Here is a 23,975-nt window from a genome sequence, read left to right on the forward strand (position 1 = left end):
TGGATTTATTTGGGGGAATATTTTTTTTTTTCTAAGTTATTTGGCCATTTTTTTTTAATTATTTTAACACTTCTTCTTCTTTTTTTTATACTTTATTAAATAGTCCCAGGTGGGACATCACTGTCCTGTGACAGATCGCTGATCTGTCACATCACAGATCACTGTGACAGATCAGCGATCTGTCACAGGCAGTGCAGAAGGCTTCCTCATGCCTGCGCTTTGCAGGCACTGAGGAAGCCAGCTTCCTGCAGGCCCCTGAAGGCCCCCGTCGCCATCTTGGATTCGGGGGCCTGCAGGAAAGGAGCCCCCCACAGCAGCGCTGCACATTGCGCTGCCGTGGGGGGCTCAGGGAAGCTCGGAGGGAGCCCCCTCCCTGCCGATGCTTCCCTTTAACCCCCGGTACACCGCGATCATGTTTGATCACGGTGTGCAAGGGGTTAACGTGTCGGGGGTGGTCCGTGACCACCCCTGACACATTGTGCCTGGTGTCAGCTGTGATAATCAGCTGACACCCGGCCGCGATCAGCGGTGCTCACCACGTGGGCGCCGCTGATCGTGGTAGACGTACTATCCCGTCCATGGGCATAGGCGCCCGGGTCCCATGGATGGGATAGTACGTCGGATGTCAGGAAGGGGTTAAAATTTAACACATCCTGCATTAACTGCATAATAATGAAGGAAAACATTTTTTATTGTTAGATCAGGCGTTTATGAATGCAGAGATACCAAATATGTGTATGTCTGACCTTTTTTTATTGTTTTGTTTTGAATGGTGCAAAAGGGAGATGGAGACCTCTGGTTATCATGCCAACCCACCAGTGACCCGCGATTACATGACGGGCTGTCACCAGTGGGTGGATTTATGGCCCAATGGCTGGAAGCGCACATTAAATGCCGCTGTCAGAGTTTGACAGCATCATTTAATGAGTTAATAGCCTGGAGTGGATCGTGATTCCACCCACGGCTGTTCCAGGCACGTCAGCTGTTCAAGACAGCTGCCATGTACCAGGAAAGATGTGGGCTAACTTCTGGAGCCCCCATCAAAGGGAGGGAAGCGACCTGCGCAGTATGACGCAGGTTGCAAAGGGGTTAAAATAATACGTGATATCACTGTTTCCAAAATAGTCTATCAAAGTATAAAACTAAACTACCCGATCGGTTAGCGCCGCAAACAGAAAATAAATCCAAGTTCCAAAATTGCCTATTTTTTTTATCCTTGCAAGACCTCAAGTCAATGCTTTAAAAATCAGTCAATCAATCCGAAAATGATATCAATAAAAATTATATTTTTTTTCCATTTTCCAAAACATGTGTTAAAATTAATGGAGCCATTCAAAACTACAACTCGGTCTGCAAATGTAAGTCCTCATACATCTTTGTGGACAGAAAAAATAAAATGCATGACTCTTGCAATGAGGGGAGGAAAAAACGAAAATAGAAAACGTAAAATGGTTTGTCTGGAAGGGGTAAAATCTCAACATTCCAATTCTTATTTTCCCCTACTTCATCTGTCACAGAAAGTCAAGGGGTTGATGGTTGTGTGGTTCGTCTGGCCTAACTCTATTGTATATGGGCACTTTTAGTCTTGTTCTTTATTTTAAAAGAAAAGTCCTTTGCCTCTTTAAATCTTGGTCCTGTCACACTTGTCAACCTCAAAGTTCCCATGAACAAGTTATATAGTGTGGGGATTTGTGTGAAACCATTTGCCCTCTATTGCTTTGCTTTCTATCTAAATAATTAATCCTTATTTATTTCTATTGACCTTTTTGCATATATCTTCTATTATAAGAGTAAAAAAGTACACTTTGTATAGATAGATGCTGAGAGCCACAGTGACAATAATATATATATACAGTGGGGCAAAAAAGTATTTAGTCAGTCAGCAATAGTGCAAGTTCCACCACTTAAAAAGATGAGAGGCGTCTGTAATTTACATCATAGGTAGACCTCAACTATGGGAGACAAACTGAGAAAAAAAAATCCAGAAAATCACATTGTCTGTTTTTTTTTTCATTTTATTTGCATATTATGGTGGAAAATAAGTATTTGGTCAGAAACAAAATTTCATCTCAATACTTTGTGATATATCTTTTGTTGGCAATGACAGAGGTCAAACGTTTTCTGTAAGTCTTCACAAGGTTGCCACACACTGTTGTTGGTATGTTGGCCCATTCCTCCATGCAGATCTCCTCTAGAGCAGTGATGTTTTTGGCTTTTTGCTTGGCAACACGGACTTTCAACTCCCTCCAAAGGTTTTCTATAGGGTTGAGATCTGGAGACTGGCTAGGCCACTCCAGGACCTTGAAATGCTTCTTACGAAGCCACTCCTTCGTTGCCCTGGTGGTGTGCTTTGGATCATTGTCATGTTGAAAGACCCAGCCACGTTTCATCTTCAATGCCCTTGCTGATGGAAGGAGGTTTGCACTCAAAATCTCACGATACATGGCCCCATTCATTCTTTCATGTACCCGGATCAGTCGTCCTGGCCCCTTTGCAGAGAAACAGCCCCAAAGCATGATATTTCCACCACCATGCTTTACAGTAGGTATGGTGTTTGATGGATGCAACTCAGTATTCTTTTTCCTCCAAACACGACAAGTTGTGTTTCTACCAAACAGTTCCAGTTTGGTTTCATCAGACCATAGGACATTCTCCCAAAACTCCTCTGGATCATCCAAATGCTCTCTAGCAAACTTCAGACGGGCCCGGACATGTACAGGCTTAAGCAGTGGGACACGTCTGGCACTGCAGGATCTGAGTCCATGGTGGCGTAGTGTGTTACTTATGGTAGGCCTTGTTACATTGGTCCCAGCTCTCTGCAGTTCATTCACTAGGTCCCCCCGCGTGGTTCTGGGATTTTTGCTCACCGTTCTTGTGATCATTCTGACCCCACGGGGTGGGATTTTGCGTGGAGCACCAGATCGAGGGAGATTATTAGTGGTCTTGTATGTCTTCCATTTTCTAATTATTGCTCCCACAGTTGATTTCTTCACTCCAAGCTGGTTGGCTATTGCAGATTCAGTCTTCCCAGCCTGGTGCAGGGCTACAATTTTGTTTCTGGTGTCCTTTGACAGCTCTTTGGTCTTCACCATAGTGGAGTTTGGAGTCAGACTGTTTGAGGGTGTGCACAGGTGTCTTTTTATACTGATAACAAGTTTAAACAGGTGCCATTACTACAGGTAATGAGTGGAGGAAAGAGGAGACTCTTAAAGAAGAAGTTACAGGTCTGTGAGAGCCAGAAATCTTGTTTGCTTGTTTCTGACCAAATACTTATTTTCCACCATAATATGCAAATAAAATGAAAAAAAAACAGACAATGTGATTTTCTGGATTTTTTTTCTCAGTTTGTCTCCCATAGTTGAGGTCTACCTATGATGTAAATTACAGACGCCTCTCATCTTTTTAAGTGGTGGAACTTGCACTATTGCTGACTGACTAAATACTTTTTTGCCCCACTGTATATATATATATATATATATATATATATATATATAAATATAAGGAAATTGGGATCCAGCAAAAGGATGAAAGTTCACCAGATTTGTAAAAACTTCTTCTTTATTAATCCATTATGTCATAAAAAGTATGAGGAACTCCAATCAATTAGTAGCATTCCAGCAAGGGACTACATGTTTCAGCACTATGTGCCTTCCTCACGGTCCTATTTGAACTGAGCTCCAACACTAGCAATATATCCTCCTTTGTGGAACATATTCAAATGACCCTTAATTAAAAACAGTGGAACAAACCAATTAAAAACATCTGAGTAGATGGTTGAAACTCTGTTCAAAAATGTTGCTAGAAAAATACCTATATTGAACATGTTTTATACATAGACAAATGATATAAACATTTAGTAATGAATCAACAATAATATAGAATAACTGCCACAAAAAGCAACAATATATAAACATATATGAAAAGATGCATCATATAGTAGGCATGATCTAAACATCAGAAACAATCACAAAAATAACTCTCAGAAGGTATAATATCATAGAGTAGGTTTAAGATAAAGATATAATCTTTTGTAAATTCATACATGAACTCTATCCCTTTTCTTTTCCTCTCCCTTTCCTCTTTCCCTCCTTCTCCCTGAGAGAAAAAAAAAAATATATATATATTTTTCTTGTATTCTTACCTAATATTGTGTAATGAGATCCATTCTAGAGTTGAGCGAAACGGGTCGAAAAAATTCAAAAGTCGCCGACTTTTGGCAAAGTCGGGTTTCATGAAACGAAACCCGACCCTAGGATGAGGTCGGCCACGAGGTCGGTGACTTACGCGCCAAAGTCGCGTTTCAAAAGTTTGTTTTGCGCTCTTTTTCAGCCAATCAGGATCCACGGACACTGTGGGTAACGTGATGACCTAGGCACGGGTCACCACCATCTTTCAGAAGGGCATGCAAGTGATTGGCTTGCTTTGGTGGGCGTCACAGGGGGTATAAAAGGGCGTGCACGCCGACCGCCATCTTACTTCTGCCGATCTTAGTATAGGGAGAGGTTGCTGCTGATTCTGTAGGGAGAGCGTTAGGCAGGGAAGAAGACAAAAAAACTGCTTCTGCTGCTAGCTATTTGGCCTGCACAACACACAAGTCACTGTGTGTGCAGTGCAAGGGGAGGCTATATAGTGGTGTATCAGTGGTGTTGGTTGTTGGGCTGCCTTTTAAGGCTTCCTGACACGCTGGCATTGCTGTTTACCCACTGCTCCGCAAACTGCTTTTTTAAAAGCAATCCAATCTCCCTTATCCTCTAGTCACTTTTGTCACAGCTGTGCCATCGAGCGTGTCACATAGCGCTCAGATATCAGTGGGCCTCACACAATCCACAAGTGTCCAGTGTCCAAAAGTGTGTGCAGAGATTCAAAATCTCCATTATCCTCTCGTCACTTTGGTCACAGGCAGCTTTGCCATCGAGCGTGTCACATAGCGCTCAGATATCAGTGGGCCTCACACAATCCACAAGTGTCCAGTGTCCAAAAGTTTGCGCAGAGATTCAAAATCTCCATTATCCTCTCGTCACTTTGGTCACAGGCAGCTGTGCCATCGAGCGTGTCACATAGCGCTCAGATATCAGTGGGCCTCACACAATCCACAAGTGTCCAGTGTCCAAAAGTGTGCGCAGAGATTCAAAATCTCCATTATCCTCTCGTCACTTTGGTCACAGGCAGCTGTGCCATCGAGCGTGTCACATAGCGCTCAGATATCAGTGGGCCTCACACAATCCACAAGTGTCCAGTGTCCAAAAGTGTGCGCAGAGATTCAAAATCTCCATTATCCTCTCGTCACTTTGGTCACAGGCAGCTGTGCCATCGAGCCTGTCACATAGCGCTCAGATATCAGTGGGCCTCACACAATCCACAAGTGTCCAGTGTCCAAAAGTGTGCGCAGAGATTCAAAATCTCCATTATCCTCTCGTCACTTTGGTCACAGGCAGCTGTGCCATCGAGCGTGTCACATAGCGCTCAGATATCAGTGGGCCTCACACAATCCAAAAGTGTCCACTGTCCACAAGTGTGTGCAGAAATTCTAAATCTGCCCTGTCCTATAGACACCTTGTACCTTGTTTTACATTACTATATAGTTTGTTGGATTTTGTCTACATTTCTACCAAAAATGAGGAAGGCTGGTGGAAGAGGCCGTGGAATTGGGCGGGGGTTGGCAGCTGGTAATGATGGTGTTGGTGGTGGATCTGATGATAGTGGCAAAAGCAAAATAGGACCGAATGCAGGAGGTGCTGACCCTGCGTCATCGTCTGTCTACATAAGGCCTCGAAAGCTTAGTTTTCTAGGAGTTGGCAAACCGCTTTTAAAGGCAGAGCATCAGGAAAAAGTTTTGTCTTACATTGCTGACTCAGCCTCCAGCTCTATCGCCTCCTCTTCCTCAGTTGTAAAAAGTAAAAGCACTGAGTCGTCATTGGAGGCTCATGTTCATGAACCACACCTTTCCTTGTGTCCTCGCAGTGTACAGAGCCAGATTTTGACCCTGATGAGACTCAGGTGCCCCTTCCCGCACACTATACCACCATACACGGTGACACAGAGAAAGGTGCACATGACATAGAAGAGGAGGTGATGGATGACCCAGTTGTTGACCCAGATTGGCATCCATTGGGGGAAGAGGGTGCTGCTTCCAATAGCTCAGATGAGGAGCATCCACAGCAGACATCGACATCGCAACAGCTGTTATCTGGCAGGCCCGGAGCACTCCAAAGACAGGTTCCAAACATCAAAAGAGTTGCTGGACAGCTTGTCCAGAGGGTCAAAAGATCACAGCGTGCTAGGCCGCAAAATGTCTGCCAAAGTAGGAAGAGTGCAGTGTGGCACTTTTTTGAACAAAATCCTCATGATCAGGCCAAGGTTATCTGTAAGAAGTGCGCAAAGACCTTTAGCCGAGGGAAAAATCTGAAAAATTTGAATACCAGTTGCATGCTTAGACATTTAACCAGCATGCACTTGCAAGCGTGGACACAACACCAAACCTCAAGTGCCACATGTGCAACTGATCACAACGAAGGTAGTCAGCAACGCTACATTGTTTCCCCCACTGTAAGCCCACCGGTTAGCACAGCAGCAAATGTTGAGGTGTCGTTGCAAGGCCACAGCAGTCAGGGAATCCCACTGTTATATCAATGAAAGACTGATTCTAGGCCATCAGAAAGAACACCAACTCCATCACCATCATCAACCCTCTCTCAGTCCGCCCTGTCCACCGCTACTTCTACCATATGCAGCTCTCAAGTCCAGCTCACCCTCCCAGACACTATGAGTAGGTCAAGAAAGTACTCAGTCTCTCATCCGCGTACACTGGGTTTGAACGCCCACATTGCCAAACTAATCTCGTTTGAGATGATGCCCTTTCGGTTGGTGGAAAGCATAGCTTTCCGCGAACTCATGGCCTATGCAGTACCACGCTATGACCTACCCAGTCGCCACTTCTTCTCTCGCAAAGCCATCCCAGCCCTCCACCATCATGTGAAAGACCGCATTGTCCATGCACTCAAGCAGTCAGTGAGCGGAAAGGTGCACCTCACAACTGATGCATGGTCCAGTCGGCATGGCCAGGGCCGTTACGTGTCCATCACTGCCCACTGGGTTAATGTGGTGGATGCAGGGTCCACAGGGGACAGCGGTGGTGGGACAGTGCTGCCTAGCCCACGGTATAGGAAACAGTTGGCTGTAGGCGTTCGACCCTCTTCCTCCAGAAGCGAAAGCTCGTCCACAGAGCGCAGTCGTACGAGCACTCCATCTGCAGCTGCCACTGTTGCACACGATGTGTCCCCCTATCGAGCAGCTAGTGGAAAGCGTCAGCAGGCTGTGTTGCAGATGATGTGTTTGGGCGACAGACACACCGCCGAGGTGCTGGCCGAGTACTTGAAGCGACAAACTGAGTCATGGCTGGGCAGTGTACATCTTGAGGCAGGCAAGGTAGTTAGTGATAACGGCCATAATTTTGTGGCAGCCATAGCCCTTTCAAAACTCAGCCACATACCTTGCTTGGCTCACACCTTGAACCTGGTGGTGCAGTGCTTCCTCAAAAATTATCCGGAGTTAACAGCCCTGCTCCAGAAGGTGCGAAGACTGTGCGCGCACATCCGCCGGTCGCCTGTACACTCCGTTCGTATGCAGAAGCTGCAGCGATTGCTCCACCTTCCCAACCACCGCCTCATTATCGACATTGCAACAAGGTGGAACTCCACCCTGCACATGGTGGAGCGGCTGTGCGAGCAGAGGCAGGCCATAATGCATTTGTGGGAGGATACACGGCCAGGCACTTTGAGAGCAGACATGGAGTTGACAGGCGTGCAGTGGTCGAAGCTGAAAGACCTTTGTAAAGTCCTTCAGTGTTTTGAGGAATGCACACGGCTGGTAAGCGCAGACGACGCCATCCTAAGCATGAGCATCCCACTTATGCGTCTGCTCATGCAAACTTTGACGCACCTTAAGGAGCAGGCGTCTGCAGCCAATGTTGATGAGGAGGAAGAGGAGGAGGGAATCCTTGATGACATTCAGCCATTGTCTGCTCAGGGACCTCTCCTGGACGAGGTGGAGGAAGAAGAGGAGGAGGAGGAGGATGATGGGGATGATTACTTAGGGGAGGAGGATGCATCTCGTGGGGCAAGTGAAAATGTTGGCGTGGCAAGGTCTGGTACAGGGTTTGTGCATGACTGGAGGGATGTGGATTTGCCAGAAAGTGCTCCTCCACCCAGCACTCGCAGTGCATCATTGACACCGGGAACATTGGCCCACATGTCAGATTATGCCTTGCGGATCCTAAAAAGGGACCCCCGCATTGCCAAAATGATGAACGATGACGACTACTGGTTGGCCAGCATCCTGGATCCACGCTATAAAGGCAAATTACAAAACATCATGCCACAGGAGAACCTTGACCTAATATTGGCTAATAAACAAGCAACTCTGGTAAATCGGTTGCTTGAGGCATTCCCAGCACACAGCAGCGGTGATGGTTCTCACACGAGCCGTACGGGCCGGGGGCAGCTTGGCAGAGGTGTTTGTGGTGCACACAGCAGAAGTGGCGTTGGAGACAGGGGTTTCATGACAATGTTGTGGACTGATTTTTCAAATACCGCTCACACAACTGGTAATACTGCATCGATGGAAAGTGACAGGAGACAGCAGTTGTCAACTATGGTTACAAACTACTTTTCCTCCCATATCGATGTTCTCCCACACAGGTCATTCCCCTTTGACTATTGGGCCGCTAAACTGGACACCTGGCCTGAATTGGCCCAATATGCCTTACAGGAGCTCGCTTGCCCAGCTGCAAGTGTGCTATCGGAAAGAGTCTTCAGTGCAGCTGGATCAATCCTGACAGAAAAAAGGACCCGTCTGTCAACCCAAAATGTGGATGATCTAACCTTCATTAAAATGAACCACGCATGGGTTTCCAAGGATTTTGTCCCACCTTCCCCTGATGACACATAGGGTGACAGAAAAATGGCTTGCTTTGGTCCACCTCTTCCTGGGACTTCACCTATTTCGCCTTTTGCATCAGCTGAATGTCCAACATCAACATATGCCACTTTCTAAAACTCCCTAACTGTGCTGCCTCCCCCCCCATGGCCGGGGTCACCACCTAGCGCACGACACCGTGCGAGTGCCGTTGCCCTGGACAGGTGGGTAGGCCGACTCTTGGGCGCGGGCACTGGCACAGGGTCCCTCATAGTGCAATCAAGTGTCTCTGACGGTGGTGGTGCACACCCGCCGTCAGACACACCGCTGTACTATAAGGGGCCCAGTGCCAGTACCGACGCCCACGAGTGGGCCCCCTTTGCTTGGGCAGGGCCCCAGCATTTGCAATCTTTACCTCTCCCTGCTCCTCCGCTGTGTAATCTGGGCCGTCAAATCCATACTGTGCCTGACACCGTCTGAGCCTGCCTCCTGAGACATATATTTTGAATGTGTACGCTATCCATACATGTTATCCGGGGATACGGTACCCTTTCTAACCTTTGTGCAATCACGTGCAATCCATACTGGGCCTAACACCGTCTGAGCCTGCCTCCTGCGACATATATTTTGAATGTGTACGCTATCCATACATGTTATCCGGGGACGGTACCCTTTCTAACCTTTGTGCAATCACGTGCAATCCATACTGGGCCTAACACCATCTGAGCCTGCCTCCTGAGACATATATTTTGAATGTCTACGCTATCCATACATGTTATCCGGGGATACGGTACCCTTTCTAACCTTTGTGCAATCACGTGCAATCCATACTGTGCCTGACACCATCTGAGCCTGCCTCCTGAGACATATATTTTGAATGTGTACGCTATCCATACATGTTATCCGGGGATACGGTACCCTTTCTAACCTTTGTGCAATCACGTGCAATCCATACTGGGCCTAACACCGTCTGAGCCTGCCTCCTGAGACATATATTTTGAATGTGTACGCTATCCATACATGTTATCCGGGGATACGGTACCCTTTCTAACCTTTGTGCAATCACGTGCAATCCATACTGGGCGTGAGAACGGCTGGCGAGCTGTTAAGCAAGCTACAGCACCTGTCCAGACAAGTACAGGGATTCCCTAGTGAGGAGACTTATTTGATTGTTTTCAATGTTGGGACAGCAATTTTTGGGGAGCACTATACTCTGGAGAATGATAGATGGGGCCCACCATACACTGGAACATTCCAAAGGTGGACATCAGACACTGGAGCAGCATTTACAGGGCCCATTATACACTAGAGCATTAGAAATGGGGCCCATTATGTTTGGAGCATTATTTGGGCCCATAAGACAGTGGAGCTTCATCCATGGGGACCAACATATACTGTAGCATTATGTGGAGCTCATCATATACTGTTTCAAACATTATATGGGACCAATGATTCTGTATGGAGAAATAGATGGGCCTCGTCATGAGATGTAAAAAGTGAGGTATTTTTCATTGTACTATACCGCTATTTATCTGCCGTATCGGAGCATGATGAGTTGTGGTATGTGTTAAAGGGGCGCTCTTTCGCCCAGGGCACATGAAAACCTGCAGCCAGCCCTCCCCCCCCCACAACTTTAGCCAAATAACCCCCATTTTTCAGTGCGTTACTTATATTATGAAGTTAATTAAGGTTGACAAGCTTAAGTAAGAAGAATTGATGTTTTTGGCATTCAAATGGGCACTGTAGGTGTGTTTCCTGTCCTCCTCTCACTGCCGACTTTTATTCCCCATTGACTTACATTGGGTTTCGTGTTTCGGGACGACCCCGACTTTTCCCTATAATCGGACGATCTTGCTCGACCCGACTTTTGGAAAAGTCGGGTTTCACGAAACGAAACGCGACCCTAAAAAACCAAAAGTCACTCAACTCTAATCCATTCTACTGTTCAGTCCGTCTGGAACTCTAGTCTCTAATAAAAAGATCCACCTACTTTCTCTGGATAGGATTTTACTTTTAAAGTCACCACCCCTATGTGGTTTTGTAACCACCTCTATTCCCCTAAAGGAAAAACTTTTTAAATCTCCTTTATGTACATTAGCAAAGTGTTTAGAAACCGCAGAGGCTCTTGCAATAGGCAAATTAACCGAATCCGACAAATGTTTTCGCATACGCTGTTTTAATAAATTAGTGGTGCAACCCACATATTGAAATCCGCAAATATTGCAATCAATAAGATATATTACATTTTCTGTATTACAATTGATAAAGGAAAAAATCTCAAAGTTTTTTCCATTTTTTTATAGAAGAAAATGTTTTTGTTTTAACAATATATTTGCAACACTTACAGATTTTTGCACCACAACCATAACAGCCTACAATTTTCATCCAATTTTGTTTCAATTTTTTGTCTGGATCAGTAGATAAGCTTGCCGTCAACATAGAACCTATAGTAGGAGCTCTCCTCGCAACAAATTTAATTGAGTGTTTTTTTTAATATTTCTTTCAATTCACCACTTTGTTCTAAAATGGGCAAATGTTTTTTAATAATGGAGACTATTTCTTGTTACTGTGGACTAAATTTGGTGCTAAAAACTATACCCAAATCATTGTTTTTTTCTTTGATATTTTTATATTCCAACAATTCCTGTCTATTTAAGTTGTCTACTATGCCTCTCGCTCTTTTTAGAGACCAGTTTGGGTAACCCAGAGATTTTAATCTTTTTACCAAAAGTTCAGATTCTTTCATATAAGTATCTTTTTCTGTACTATTTCTTTTTGTTCGAATCAGTTCACCAGTAGGTATATTCCTAATTACATGATTGGCGTGACATGAGTTTGCCATCAATATTCTGTTCACAGCTGTAAATTTACGATAGGGTTCCACCAACACTTTTTTTCGATTTGAATCTAATTTCAAGGTCAAATCCAAAAAATTGATTGAAAACTCATTCATGTGGCATGTGAATTTGAGATTAAAACTATTGTTGTTTAAATATGAAAAGAAGGAGGATGCTAATACATCTCCTCCCATACTGACATAGTTAAATTTGCTAAAGATGGTGAAAATTTGGCCCCCATGCTCACTCCCTGTATCTGTAAATAATATTTCTCATCAAAAACAAAATAGTTATGAGTGAGCAAAAAGTTTGTTGCAAGCAAAAAAAAATGTTGAATTTCAAATGTATACTCACTATATTTAGATAGGTAATATTTGAGGCTCTCCAATGCAACAGAATGTGGAATGGATGGATATAATCCAATAACATCACGAGAGCCACAGAAAATCTTTCTCCCACTCAATTTTTTCTACCATATTAATAGCTGCTTTGCTATCTCTCAAATGACTAGGAGTTAAAGCCACAAGGGGTTGTAAATAATGGTCCACCCACTCTCCATGGCGTTCACTGAAAGATCCTATCCCCGAAACAATAGGTCTTAGTGGGGGAGGAAAAATTTCCTTATGCACCTTGGGGAGTGAGTGGTAAATAGGTGTAATAGGATGTCACAATATAAAGCTTCACTCAATTTCTCGGAAATAGCTCCTGTACATACACCTTCCTGCAAATTTTTCTTCATTTCCTTATTGAAAGGGAGAGTGGGATTTTCATTTAATTCCCTATACACACTGGAGTTACCCAATGCGATTAGATTAAGTTTTTTATATAGACCAGCATCCACAATAGTAATTGATCCACCCTTATCCGACTGAACAATTTTTAGATCTTTATTCTTACTCAATTCCTGAAGAGCTTTATGCTCATAAAATGTCAGATTATGATGGGTCAATTCAACTCTGCTATTTAATTCCACCAAATCCCTTTCCACCGGTTCTTGAAAAACATCTAGCATCGGAGGTCTAGATTTAAGTGGGTAAAATTTTGTATTTTTTACGTAAAAAGAATTATTCAAATTAATCTGGTATTCTTTGGAGCTTTCAGATTCCAATTGTCTCAAATTACACAAACCCACCTGTTCTTCAAACGTAAGTAACCTTTCAACATCCCTATTTACTATAGGACAAGGATTATCAGTACAAATGTTATCCTCAAAATGACATTTTAGGGTTAAACAACGTGCTAGATGATTAACATCCAACACTGTGTCATATACGTTAAATTTACATGCCGGGCAAAAACTAAGTCCTTTTGATAAAAGTGAAAGTTGCGGTGCTGAAAGTATATAACTGGAAAGATTATAGACTGGTACAGTTACTTTTTCCATTTCCGGAGTTTGTCCTGGTAAGCCTGTTCTCTTATGGCGTCTTCCTCCTCTCCTTCTAATCCGTTTTTTGGTTTGGCTCCCTCTTTGTTGTAATTTCTTTGGTAAGATTTTTTTCTTTTTTCCATACCATTATTGGATGCACAAGCCACTGATGAATCTGAATAATCATCCGAAGTATCACCAAAAGTACTGTCCATATTTTCTTGAATTTTTTGAAAAGTCACTTTATGTTTGCTAAACCAGGGTTTCCGTTTTTTTATCCCCTTCACCCCCAAGGGTGGTTTGCACGTTCATGACCGGGCCAATTTTTACAATTCTGACCACTGTACCTTTATGAGGTCATAACTCTGGAACGCTTCCATGGATCCCGGTGATTCTGACATTGTTTTCTCATGACATATTGTACTTCATGTTAGTGGTAACATTTCATTCAAATAACTTGCATTTATTTGTGAAAAAAATGGAAATTTTGCAAAAATTTTGAAAATTTCGCAATTTTCCAACTTTGAATTTTTATGCCCTTAAATCACAGAGATACGGCACACAAAAAACTTGATAACTAACATTTCCCACATGTTTACTTTACATCAGCACAATTTTGGGACCAAAATTTTTTTTTGTTAGGAAGTTATAAGGGTTAAAAGTTGACCAGCGATTTCTCATTTTTACAACACCATTTTATTTTTAGGACCACATCACATTTGAAGCCACTTTGAGGGGTCTATATGATAGAAAATACCCAAAAGTGACACCATTCTAAAAACTGCACCCTTAAGGTGCTCAAAACCACATTCAAGAAGTTTATTAATTCTTTAGGTGTGTCACAGGAATTTTTTTGAATATTTAAAAAAAATGAACATCTAACTTTTTTTCACAAAAAAAATACTTCAGGTTCAATTTTTTTTATTTTACCAAGGGTAACAGGAGAAATTGGACTGCAAAAGTTATTGTGCAATTTGTCCTGAGTACGCTGATACCTGATTTGTGGGGGGGAACGACTGTTTCAGCGCATGGCAGGAGCGCCGTTTGACTTTTTCAATGTAAAATTGGCTGGAATTCAGATCGGACGCCATGTCACGTTTGGAGAGTCCCTGATGTACAGTACCTAAACAGTGGAAACGCCCTACAAGTGACCCCATTTTGGAAACTAGACCCCCAAAGGAACTTATCTAGATATGTGGTGAGAACTTTGAACCCACAAGGGCTTTACAGAAGTTTATAACGTACAGCGGTACAATTAAAAAATCATATTTTTTTCCACAAAAATGATCTTTTCACCCCAATTTTTATTTTCCCAAGGGTAACAGGACCCTAAAAGTTATTGTGCAATTTGTCCTGAATACGCTGATACCCCACATGTGGGGGTAAACCACTATTTGGGCGCATGGCAGAGCTTGGAAAGGAAGCAGCGCCATTTGACGTTTTTGGCTGGAATTGAAATCAGACACCATGTCGCGATTGGAAAACCCCTGATGTACCAAAACAGTGGAAACCCCCCACAAATGACACCATTTTGGAAACTAGACCCCCTAAGGAACTTATCTAGATGTGTGGTGAGAACTTTGAACCCCCAAGGGCTTCACAGAAGTTTATAATATACAGCCGTACAATTAAGAAATCATATTTTTTCCACAAAAATGATCTTTTCACCCTCAATTCTTATTTTTCCAAGGGTAACAGGACCCTAAAAGTTATTGTGCAATTTGTCCTGAGTACGCTGATACCCCACATGTGGGGGTAAACCACTATTTGGGAGCATGGCAGAGCTCGGAAGGGAAGCAGCGCCATTTGACGTTTTTGGCTGGAAATGAGATCGGACACCATGTCGCGATTGGAAAACCCCGATGTACCAAAACAGTGGAAACCCCCCACAAATGACACCATTTTGGAAACTAGACCCCCTAAGGAACTTATCTAGATGTGTGGTGAGAACTTTGAACCCCCAAGGGCTTCACAGAAGTTTATAACATAAAGCCGTACAATTAAAAAATCATATTTTTTCCACAAAAATGATCTTTTCACCCTCAATTTTTATTTTTCCAAGGGTAACAGCACCCTAAAAGTTATTGTGCAATTTGTCCTGAGTACGCTGGTACCCCACATGTGGGGGTAAACCACTATTTGGGCGCATGGCAGAGCTCGGAAGGGAAGCAGCGCCATTTGACGTTTTTGGCTGGAATTGAGATCGGACACCATGTCGCGATTGGAAAACCCCTGATGTACCTAAAGAGTGGAAACCCCCCATAAATGACACCATTTTGTAAACTAGACCCCCCAAGGAACTTATCTAGATGTGAGGTGAGCACTTTGAACCCCCAAGGGCTTCACAGAAGTTTATAATGCCAGGGCATGAAAATAAAAAAAATCGTATTTTTTCCACAGACATGATCAATTAGTCCCCAATTTTTTTATTTTCCCAAGGGTAACAGGAGAAATTGAACCCCAAAAGTTGTTGTCCAATTTGTCCTGAGTACGCTGACACCCCATATGTGGGAGAAAACTACTGTATGGACACACGTCAGGGCTCGGAAGGGAAGCAGTGACGTTTTGGAATGCAGACTTTGATGGAATGGTCTGCGGGTGTCATGTTGCCTTTGGAGAGCCCCTAATGTACCTAAACAGTGGAAACACCCACAAATGACCCCATTTTGGAAACAAGAACCCCTAAGGAACTTATCTAGATGTGTGGTGAGCACTTTGAACTCCCAAGGGCTTCACAGAAGTTTATAATGCCAGGGCATGAAAATAAAAAAATCGTATTTTTTCCACAAACATGATCAATTAGTCCCCAATTTTTTTATTTTCTTAAGGGTAGCAGGAGATATTGAACCCCAAAAGTTGTTGTCCAATTTGTCATGAGTACGCTGACACCCCATATGTGGGAGAAAACTACTGTATGGACACACGTCGGGGCTCGGAAGGGAAGCAGTGACGTTTTGGAATGCAGACTTTGATGGAATGGTCTGTGGGTGTCATGTGCGTTTGGAGAGCCCCTGATGTACCTAAACTATTGAAACTTCCCACAAGTGACCCAATTTTGGACACTAGACCCCCCACGGAACTTATCTAGATGTGTGGTGAGCACTTTGAACCCCCAAGTGCTTCACAGAAGTCTATAACGCTCGGACGTGAAAATAAAAAAATCATTTTTTCCACAAAAATGATATTTTTGCCCCAAATTTTTTATTTTCCTAAGGGTAACAGGAGAAATTGGACCCCAAAAATTATTTTGCAATTTGTCCTGAGTAGGCTGATACCCTACATGTGGGGGTAAAACACTGTTTGGGCGCATGGCAGAGCTTGGAAGGGAAGGAACACCATTTGACTTTTTCAACTCAGAATTGGCTGGAATTGAGATCAGACGCAATGTTGCATTTGGAGAGCCCCTGATGTGCCAAAACAGTGGAAACCCCCAATTCTAACTCCATCCTGAACCCCAACACACCCCTAACCCTAATATTAGCCCTAACCCTAACCCTAACCCTAGCCCTAACCCTAACCCTAGACCTAACCCTAACCCTAACCCTAATGGAAAAATGGAAATAAATACATTTTTTTTATTTTATTATTTTTCCCTAACTCAGGGGGTGATAACAGGGGGTTTGATTTACTATTTATGGCGGTTTTTATGTTTCGCAGCTGTCGCATGCTAAAACACGCTTTTTATTGTGAAAATAGTTTTTGCATCACCACATGTTGAGAGCTATAATTTTTCGGTATTTTGACCCACCCTGTCATGTGAGGTCTTATTTTTTGCGGGACGAGTTGATGTTGTTATTGGTACCATTTTCGGGCACGTGACATTTTTTGATCTCTTTTTATTCCGATTTTGGGGACGCAGAATGAACAAAAACTAGCGTTTCATGAATTTCTTTTGAGGGGGTGCGTTTACACCGTTCCGCGTGAAGTAAAATTGATAAAGCGGTTTTATTCTTCAGGTCAGTACGATTACAGCGATACCTCAATTAGGTCGTTTTTTATGTTTTGTCGATTTTCTGCAATGAAAACTATTTTATATAAAAAATAATTATTTTTGCATCGCTTTATTCTGCGAGCTATAACTTTTTAATTTTTTCGCTGATGATGCTGTGTGGCGGTTCGTTTTTTGTGGGACAAGGTGACGTTTTCAGCGGTACCATGGATATTTATATGCGTCTTTTTGATCGCGCGTTATTACACTTTTTGTTTGGCGGTATGATAATAAATCATTATTTTTTGCTTCGTTTTTTATTTTTATTTTTTAAGGGGTTCGCTAAAGGGGTTAACTAATGGGACAGTTTTATAGGGCGGGTCGTTACGGACGTAGCGATACCTACTATGTGTTCTTTTATTGTTTTTTTTATTATTTCCAAAAAATGGATTTATTTGGGGGAATATTTTTTTTTTTTTCTAATTTATTTGGCGATTTTTTTAAAATTATTTTATCACTTTTTTTTTTTTTTACTTTATTAAATAGTCCCAGGTGGGACATCACTGTCCTGTGACAGATCGCTGATCTGTCACATCACAGATCACTGTGACAGATCAGCAATCTGTCACAGGCATTGAAGAAGACTTCCTCTTGCCTGCGCTTTGCAGGCACTGAGGAAGTCAGCTTCCTGCAGGCCCCCGAATCCAAGATGGCGACGGGGGCCTTCGGGGGCCTGCAGGAAGCTGACTTCCTCAGCTGCACATTGCGCTGCTGTGGGGGGCTCAGGGAAGCACGGAGGGAGCCCCCTCCCTGCCGATGCTTCCCTTTAACCCCCCGGTACACCGCGATCATGTTTGATCGCGGTGTGCAAGGGGTTAACGTGTCGGGGGCAGTCCGTGACCGCCCCTGACACATTGTGCCGGGTGTCACATTTATTGTTGTAATCCTCCAAATCTCGTGTGTATTTTCTTTTTTTAGTCTCAATAATGGTATCCTCCAGTTTATTCAATTTTTGTTGCATTTTGTCATATAGTGATTTATAAGAATCATTGCCTTGATAAATTTCCAAAGAATCTTTCACAATCTTAATTTCATCACTGAGTTTTGTAAGTTCCATCTCCTCTTCTTCAATAATTAATTTTATAAGGTTGAGAGAGCATTCACTAAGGACATTTTCCCATTTGGTCTGGAATTCATTATTGTAAGCTGTTGTAGCCACTTTTTTTAATCTCAGACCACGTGGGATCATTTTCCTCTCCCAGTAACAAGTGAGAGAGTTGTGGTCCCACCATAATTTCTGTTCCTTTATCATAATACGATCCAATTCATACATGATGGAATTCAATCCCTCTGATGCTATATCCACTCCATTAGCATTGTCATTAAATATCAAGGCAAGTTTATTGCGTCTTGTGTTGCAGTAATCCACTTCCATAGCAAAAAAAAAATTTTACTAATGGGATTAGTCATATGTAATAGAACGTTAAGTTCAATAATTTGATTATGGGTGCTCGGCTAATACTCCCAAAGCAATATTCAAACAATGTGAAAAACATATAGCCAGCTCACCATAAAGGAGTTCCTCTTGATGCAGTAATCGGTGTTCACCCTATGCTTTGCACGGATCCAGGCAGGGAGTATGCCCCAACAAATAAAAAGATTAAAATCTCTGGGTTACCCAAACTGGTCTCTAAAAAGAGCGAGAGGCATAGTAGACAACTTAAATAGACAGGAATTGTTGGAATATAAAAATATCAAAGAAAAAAACAATGATTTGGGTATAGTTTTTAGCACCAAATTTAGTCCACAGTATCAAGAAATAGTCTCCATTATTAAAAAACATTTGCCCATTTTAGAACAAAGTGGTGAATTGAAAGAAACATTAAAAAAACACTCAATTAAATTTGTTGCGAAGAGAGCTCCTACTATAGGTTCTATGTTGACGGCAAGCTTATTTACTGATCCAGACAAAAAATTGAAACAAAATTGGATGAAAATTGTAGGCTGGTATGGTTGTGCAAAAATCTGTAAGTGTTGCAAATATATTGTTAAAACAAAAACATTTTCTTCTATAAAAAATGGAAAAAACTTTGAGATTTTTTCCTTTATCAATTGTAATACAGAAAATGTAATCTATCTTATTGATTGCAATATTTGCGGACTTCAATATGTGGGTTGCACCACTAATTCATTGAAACAGCGTATGCGAAAATATTTGTCGGATTCGGTTAATTTGCCTATTGCAGGAGCCTCTGCGGTTTCTAAACACTTTGCTAATGTACATAAAGGAGATTTAAAAAGTTTTTCCTTTAGGGGAATAGAGGTGGTTACAAAACCACATAGGGGTGGTGACTTTAAAAGTAAAATCCTATCCAGAGAAAGTAGGTGGATCTTTTTATTAGAGACTAGAGTTCCAGGCGGACTGAACAGTAGAATGGATCTCATTACACAATATTAGGTAAGAATACAAGAAAAATAAAATTTTTTTTTTTTTTCTCTCAGGGAGAAGGAGGAAAAGAGGAAAGGGAGAGGAAAAGAAAAGGGATAGAGTTCATGTATGAATTTACAAAAGATTCTATCTTTATCTTAAACCCACTCTATGATATTATACCTTCTGAGAGTTATTTTTGTGATTGTTTCTGATGTTTAGATCATGCCTACTATATGATGCATCTTTTCATATATGTTTATATATTGTTGTTTTTTGTGGCAGTTATTCCATATTATTGTTGATTCATTACTAAATGTTTATATCATTTGTCTATGTATAAAACATGTTCAATATAGGTATTTTTCTGGCAACATTTTTGAACTGAGTTTCAACCATCTACTCAGATGTTTTTAATTGGTTTGTTCCACTGTTTTTAATTAAGGGTCATTTGAATATGTTCCACAAAAGAGGATATATTGCTAGTGTTGGAGCTCAGTTCAAATAGGACCGTGAGGAAGGCACATAGTGCTGAAACATGTAGTCCCTTGCTGGAATGCTACTAATTGATTGGAGTTCCTCATACTTTTTATGACATAATGGATTAATAAAGAAGAAGTTTTTACACATCTGGTGAACTTTCATCCTCTTGCTGGATCCCAATTTTCTCATATTTCTATTTGTTGGGGCATACTCCCTGCCTGGATCCGTGCAAAGCATAAGGTAAACACCGATTACTGCATCAAGAGGAACTCCTTTATGGTGAGCTGGCTATTTGTTTTTCACATTGTTTGAATATATATATATATATATATATATATATATATATATATATATATATATATATATATATATATATATAAATCCAACAATGTAGACCAGCTCACTCCTGTGAACCACCTGGAACCTCAGCTAACCTGGTTAGCTCCGTTGTGCCCGGATCAGGATGTAGGAGTCCATCCATACAAATGTGAACAACGGCAAAGCAAGGTCCAGCAATAACGTGAGCAATCCAGGATGCTGTTAAAAAAATTTTCTTTCTTTTTATTCATAAATCCATTAAAATGCAATGGTCCAAGCAGTTCAAAACAGCAATAACGCAGGAAAGTAGTGCAGATAGGACTACGCGTTTCAGCGGTAAAACCCGCCTTCTTCACGGTCCAGAACCTAATCTGCTTTCCAAACATGGAACCTTATATACATCCCACTCCCATCAGGGTAATTATAAACATATGTGAGAGACTTAAAAACATGAGCTATAAAAGCAGATTAAACATATAAACTATCCACATATTGATCAGTATACAACATGCATGAAGATTATAAAGAAAGGATTCAACATGTTGGAGAAAAATACAATCGGAATATCCACTAACCTGACCATAAAACTTGAGTGGTACAAAAACATAGAACAATAATATTAACCAGCATTATATAGTGCAAATATATCAATAGTGCATAATGATATCCAGGCGGTTATTAAAGCCCTGTGGCATGCGGGTCCCCAGCTCAAATATCCACCTACTTTCTCTTGCAAGCACTTTTTTATGAAAATCTCCCCCTCTCAATGTTTTTTTTACATGCTCTATGCCCATAAAGGAGAAACCACGTAAATCTCCATTATGTTTTTTTGAAAAATGTCGGGATACTACTGATGCACCAACCATAGGCAAATTACTAGCGTCTGACAGGTGTTTGCGGATTCTAGTTTTAAGGGGATTCATCGTACAACCTACATATTGCATACGGCATATATTGCAATTAATTAGATACACTACATTCTCCGTATTACAGTTTATAAAAGAACAAACATTAAACTGTTTTTTATTGGAAATAGATGTAAATATTTTAGATTTATTAGCAAAACCGCAGCACTTACAGATATTGGCACCGCATTTAAAAAATCCTGTTATTTTTAACCAATTGCTAGGGGAAATTTTATCGGATCTTTGAACATGCTGGGTGATAATAATGTAGCTAAAGTCGGGGCTCTTCTTGCCACAAAGGCAATATCATTATTTTCAACAATATTTTTCAAAATATCGTTCTGAGACAACAAAGGGAGATATTTTTTGATGATTTTAACAATAGAATTAAACTGAGGACTATAATTGGTACTGAAAACCACCCTAGATGTTTTAGAGTCAAACTGTCTTTTTTCTCAGTAGATGTATATAAGGTTCCATGTTTGGAAAGCAGATTAGATTCTGGACCGTGAAGAAGGCGGGTGTTACCGCTGAAACGCGTAGTCCTATCTGCACTAGTTTCCTGCGTTATTGCTGTTTTGAACTGCTTGGACCATTGTATTTTAATGGATTTATGAATAAAAAGAAAGAAAAATTTTTTAACAGCATCCTGGATTGCTCACGTTATTGCTGGACCTTGCTTTGCCGTTGTTCATATATATATATATACATATATATGTAGATCCGCAATAAAAAGTATTCTCCTCTAGCAGGCACATATCCTAACATACTGTATTACATAAGCCTGACTGCAGAATGCTTAGTTATAACCATTACATAGCTGTCATTTGAATAGTAGAAAAAAATCTCCACCAAAGAGCACAAGCATTGGATAAGCTGTGTAAGGCTGTGTGCAGACACAGCGTTTTTTTAGCATTTTTTTTAGCGGATTTGCCAATAAATCCACTATAAAAACGCTAAAAATAAGCTTTCCATTCATTTCTATGCATTTTGCACTTTTGTGCATATTGATGCGTTTTTAACCGTGAAAAAACCACTTTGCGGTAAAAAACGCAGCATGCTCATTAATTTCGCAGATTTTTCCGCATTTCTGGCCATTTCTATGGGTCTGCAACCGCGCGTAAAAAAACACATAAAAGACCATGCGTTTTTTGCCAAAAACCGTGCAAAAAACGCACAGAAAAAACCGCGCGGTTTCTGGGAAGGGAGTCCGGTTTTTAAGCAGAAATTTTCTGCTACGTGTGCACATAGCCTAACAGAGCAAAGTGGTTGTGTGGCTCTCAAGTACAAAGCCATGCAGCCTCTTTAAGCAACTGCGGAGGCTTAGAGAAAATTAACACATGAAATTTGGTGATTGTATGCAGTTATAATCGGCCTGGGACAGCTCATAGAATCTCAAGGCTTTCAGTATCACCTTTATGCTGATGACACACGGATCTACCTCTCTGGACCTGATATCACCTCCCTATTAACCAGAATTGCACAATGTCTGGCTGCTACTGTATTTCATCTTTGTTCTATTCTATATTTCTAAAACTTAATATGGAAATCATTTATACCCCATGCAACTCACCCCAACTGACCTATCCATCAAAGTCAATGGCTGCTCACTCTACCCAGCCTCACAAGCTCGCTACCTCGGGATAACCCTTGACTCTGCCCTCTCCTTCAAACCACATATCCAAGCATTTCCACTTCTTGCCTACTCAAACTAAAAAATATTTCCCTGATCCGCTCATACCTTAACTAAGAATCTGCAAAAACCCTAGTCTATGCCGTCATCATCTCCTGCCTCGACTACTGCAACCTCCTGCTCTGTGGCCTCCCATTTAACACTCTCGCACCCCTCCAATAAATTCTAAATTCTGTTACTCAACTAATCCACCTGTTCCCCCACTATTCCCTTGCCTCTCCACTGTGTCAATCCCTGCACTGGCTCCCCATTGCCCAGTGACTTCAGTTCAAAACCCTAACCAAGGAATACAAAGCGATTCACAACCTTACTCCTCCATACATCTGTAACCTAGTCTCTTGGTACTTAGCTGCGCGCAACCTTTGATTTTCAAAAGATCTCCATATCTATTCTTCCCTTATATTTTCTTCCCACAATTACATGCAAGATTTCTCCTGTGCATCCCCCTTATCTGAAACTCTCTACTCCTACATATCAGACTCTCATCATGGAAACCTTCAAAAGGAACCTAAAGACCTACCTCTTCCAACAAGTTTCCAATCTGCCGTAACCCTCGTTCCACTATACCGCTGCATGACCAGCTCTACCCTCACCTACTGTATCCTCATCCATCCTTGTAGACTGTGAGCCCTCGTGGGCAGGGTGCTCTCTCCTCCAGTACCAGTCAATGATATGTTTTGTTCAAGATTATTGTACTTGTTTTTTATTATGTGAACCCCTTTTCAAATGTAAAGTGCCATGGAAGAAATGGCGCTATAATAATAATAATTAAATAGCCAAGTGTTTAAGTCCAAAATAGCAAAAACTGATTGAAGAAAAAAAAAGAACATGGATTGTAGGATCCTGGGAACTAAACCACCGGACATCAGAAATATAAAACTGGTGTAAATGTGGGTTCTGATAAAAGGATATTTTCAATCTTGAGGGCAGTAGGTCTTATCATGTTTATGTCCACCCTTAGGGTAGGTTCACATGAACGTGTACAAAATAATTCAAAGTTTCATTCAAAAAAGTGGGATGTAAAAATCATTTATAAGATCATTTACAGTTTCCTATGTTACAGAATTGCAACGTATCCATAAAAATGGTTGCTATACTCTGGCT

At 41.7% G+C, this 23,975-nt stretch overlaps 1 protein-coding gene and 1 long non-coding RNA gene across 2 annotated transcripts in view; both read right to left on the reverse strand.

Moving 5' to 3' along the window:
- The window catches only part of CSMD2 (CUB and Sushi multiple domains 2), a 1,542,159-nt gene that overhangs the window by 819,470 nt on the left and 698,714 nt on the right, over positions 1-23,975 (reverse strand). The window lies entirely within an intron of this gene.
- LOC141086138 (uncharacterized) lies at positions 17,390-20,271 on the reverse strand. The gene is made up of 2 exons (XR_012231520.1): positions 17,805-20,271; positions 17,390-17,732 (listed from the first exon to the last, which is right to left on the reverse strand). It is a non-coding gene; the product is annotated as an uncharacterized lncRNA (long non-coding RNA).

The sequence above is a fragment of the Dendrobates tinctorius genome, unplaced genomic scaffold (genome assembly GCF_039654945.1).
Source record: "Dendrobates tinctorius isolate UK_male_01 unplaced genomic scaffold, ASM3965494v1 ptg000007l, whole genome shotgun sequence".
NCBI lineage: Eukaryota > Metazoa > Chordata > Amphibia > Anura > Dendrobatidae > Dendrobates > Dendrobates tinctorius.